Source organism: Arachis ipaensis, chromosome B01, assembly GCF_000816755.2.
Source record: "Arachis ipaensis cultivar K30076 chromosome B01, Araip1.1, whole genome shotgun sequence".
Classification (NCBI taxonomy): domain Eukaryota; kingdom Viridiplantae; phylum Streptophyta; class Magnoliopsida; order Fabales; family Fabaceae; genus Arachis; species Arachis ipaensis.
Window position 1 is genome coordinate 16,068,141 of NC_029785.2, and position 3,942 is coordinate 16,072,082.

The window sequence follows — 3,942 nt, forward strand, 5'->3', positions numbered from 1 at the left end:
ATTGGGACTCCTGAAGAGATTCCAACAATTATAAAAACTCTAAAAGAAGAGTTTGAGATGAAAAATCTTGGAAAGACCAAGTTTTGTCTCGGCCTGCAGATCGAGCATATAAAAGGAGGGATCTTTATTCATCAAACAACATACACAGAAAAGATATTGAAAAGATTTTATATGGATAAGTCACATCCATTAAGTACCCCAATGATCGTAAGATCTTTGGATGTGAAAAAGGATCAATTCCGTCCTAAAGAAGAAAATGAAGATATCCTTGGTCCTGAAGTACCATATCTTAGTGCCATTAGAGCACTAATGTATCTTGCTAATAATACGCGACTTGACATATCATTCGCGGTGAATTTACTAGCAAGGTATAGTTCCTCTCCAACCAGAAGACATTGGAGTGGAATCAAACAAATTTTTTGATATCTTCATGGAACGGTTGATATGGGATTGTTTTATCCCTATGGATCCAAGTCACAACTAGTTGGCTATGCAGATGCCGGATACTTGTCTGATCCACATAAAGGGAGATCTTAAACAGGATATCTGTTTACATATGGTGGAATAGCTATATCATGGAGGTCCACGAAACAGGCGATTGCTGCAACCTCCTCTAATCATGCTGAAATACTTGCGATACATGAAGCTAGTCGCGAGTGTTTTTGGCTCAGGAGTTTGATCCAATATATTCTAACATCATGTGGACTGATTGATCATATGATAGCTCCAACTGTCCTGTTTGAAGATAATACAGCATGCATTGCTCAACTTAAGGGTGGATACATCAAAGGTGATAGAACAAAGCATATTTCTCTCAAATTCTTCTTCACTCATGACTTTCAAAATCAAGGGACAATTGATGTCCAACAGATCCGTTCAAGTGACAATCTGGCAGATTTATTCACAAAGTCACTCCCAAAATCCTCCTTTGAAAGACTGGTACATGAGATTGGGATGCGCCGATTTCGAGACATTAAATAATGTCAGCAAGAGGGGGAGACTGTACTCTTTTTTCCTTGGTCAAGTTTTTTTTTTTCCATTGGGTTTTTCTTGACAAGGTTTTTAACGAGGCATCTCCATCATTAAAGGATATTGTACTTTTTTTCCTTCACTAAGGTTTTTTCCCACTAGGTTTTTCTTTAGTAAGGTTTTAACGAGGCAATAATCCTAAATAGGCATTCAAGGGGGAGTGTTATGATAACAACAAATTAAATGCCCATTTATGAGATTGGGCGGCTAACTTTTCCTAAACTGAAGGAATTGCTTTTCAAAGCATATTAGTAGTTAATCAAGGTTGAAAATTAAGGCCTATCACCTGTATAAATAGGTGAAGCCCCGCTTCAGTTTATATAACAACAACAACAACTGAATATTATTCTCTCTCCCTTTATACACATAGCAATAATAAAGCAAATGCTATTCTATCTTTCTTTACTTTTTATACTCATTTCTATCTTTATATATATATTTATGTAATTCTATCTCTCTTTACTTTTTATACTCCTTTCTATCTTTGTATATATATATATATACATTACAACATATAATATTATTATATATATATAAATTATTATTGAGCTAATTATTTTAATATTAGAGTCTTCTATTTATACATCTTTATTTTATATATCTTTTATTTTACAACAGATCTAAAGTAAAATTCATTATTAGAAAAGAAAAAAGGTATTAAACACCAGAATTTTCTATCACCACAATTATTGCAAAATGCAAAAATGTTCATAGCTTAATCCAATTATGATGACATCTTATGCACCTTATGATTCATCCTTAAATTTGGATCTTTCAGTGTTCTTTTGCAAATGCAACTTGAATCAACATTAATTTTTCTCATAAGAAGACATATATAAATTTTGGCTCACTTTTAAAATAACAAAAATAGTTATTTTGTTAGCCTTAGCATCTTCATAATGAAGTAACAATATGGAAGGAGAACATCCCATTAATAAAAAATGTATTCATTCCACCCAACTTTTATCATAATAGTAAAATGAAGAGCTGCCAATGACTTCTATTTCATTTACAATTCAAAATGTGACTACATTAACACATGTTTATTCATGATAATATATATGCACGGTGATCGAAACAAATTCAAGATAAATAAAATTCATAAATCCTGTAGTAAACAAAATACCATTATCACTATGTATACCTACATGTAACCCTATAAAGGGAAATTCTCTTATTTGGTGTCTAACTTTTATATTTTGAAAAATATCATACTTTTAAAAAATATCTCAACTTCTCTTTTTAATACTAAGTTTCTGTTTTAATAAGCTACATATTTTATTTTAAAAAAGAATTAGAAATGCAAATTAACAAAAAAAAAATAATGCCTCACAGTATGTTACAATATTTTTCTGACAATACTACTCAATTGAAGATCTACAAGGTTTAAATCTTCATATTCTTTATGGCAGTAAAAAAAAGCATAAAAATATTTATGTTTAGTGATTTCAAAAAGAACAAATTTAGATGCAAAACACTTAACATCAAATAAGTAACCACAAAAAAATACAGAAAATAATACAAAAAAAAGACTAATATGACTAACAAACTTTTTCAATACATGGCATTCTATACCCAAAACCTCTACAAAATAGGATTTTCACTTCATCTGCATTTAGAATCTAGCTCAAAGGATACAGAAAAGTTCTATGTTAATATTTGGTAACTTTCAACCCAACCCTTCCCTTTTATGTTATTCTAAAAAATATGGAACTTTTTCCTTACCAATCAAATAAGTAATATATAAACAAAATTTAAAAAAAGTAATGGATATACTGTGTAAACTTTGAAAATTTGTCTAAAAGAAATCACATGAATTATGGATATCATTGAATAATTAGTGCAATAATAACTTATTTCTCCTTTGCTGCAAGACTATTTCTTCTTCTTTTGCTTGTGATTTTCTTTTAATCACTAAAATAATCACAAAGATTTAGACTTAGAATTAACAATTTAATTAAACCATAAAACCCTAAACTTCAGAAGCTAGAAAATCAATAAATCATATGAGCTGATTTCACTTTTTTTTTATCATCATTTAAACTTAACTGTGAACACACTATTAAGTTAAACACTAACGTCATTTTGTTATTTTTCCAATCAAACAGCAACAAAAAATAACCGTGAATCTAAAATCTACCACATCCACAAAACACATATATGATTCAAACCAAACCATCCACCAAAACATAAAACCAATTCACATCAAATACCAATCCAAAAAGCAAAATTTAACCAAACTTGAAGCTGCCTATCACGGCCTCATACGAATCGTCATCGACTATCAAACTTCATTCCCTGCTCTGTGAACCCAACCCCAACCTTCAGCCAAAATAGTAGGAGATTAGAAAAATAAATACATAAAGTATTTTTGTTTTGAAATAAATAAAAAATTACCTCTGCCTCACAGTCGATAGCACCTTCAACGGCAAGATCTCTACCACCATTCTTCTCTTTTTTTCTCGGACAGTGAATATCCTCCGATTAGCTTTCCAGCATCACTATCTTGCTGCCGAGCTATTGCCTCTTCACTGACAGTAGCAACACCATATCAAATCTAAACCCCAAATCTACCAATCAAATATTACCTTCTTGAACTTTTTCACCGGTCATAGGAGGGTTCTTCTGCAAATCTTTGAGCTCCTTCAAGATGCACTTCGACGCCATATCTAAACATTGCATGGAGATCCATTCTGAGTTTATTAACCGTGCCAAAGAAATACTTTTTCAATTTCATTGATTTTGCATAAATATAAAGATTTGTGTATGATAGAAACAAGAGACTGAGAGAATAATATGAAAAGTATATTATTGAGTTGTATATGAGGTACAATATACAAGGGGTATTTATAGGTGCTAAATGAATCAAAGTAATAAAGACATAGAATCCTACAATTAATGTACAGATATGCT

General features: G+C 31.0%; 1 long non-coding RNA gene across 1 annotated transcript; it reads right to left on the bottom strand.

The window, feature by feature from the left end:
• On the bottom strand, positions 2,277–3,673 carry LOC110269948. The gene is made up of 3 exons (XR_002358820.1): positions 3,618–3,673; positions 3,427–3,560; positions 2,277–2,943 (listed from the first exon to the last, which is right to left on the bottom strand). It is a non-coding gene; the product is annotated as an uncharacterized LOC110269948 (long non-coding RNA).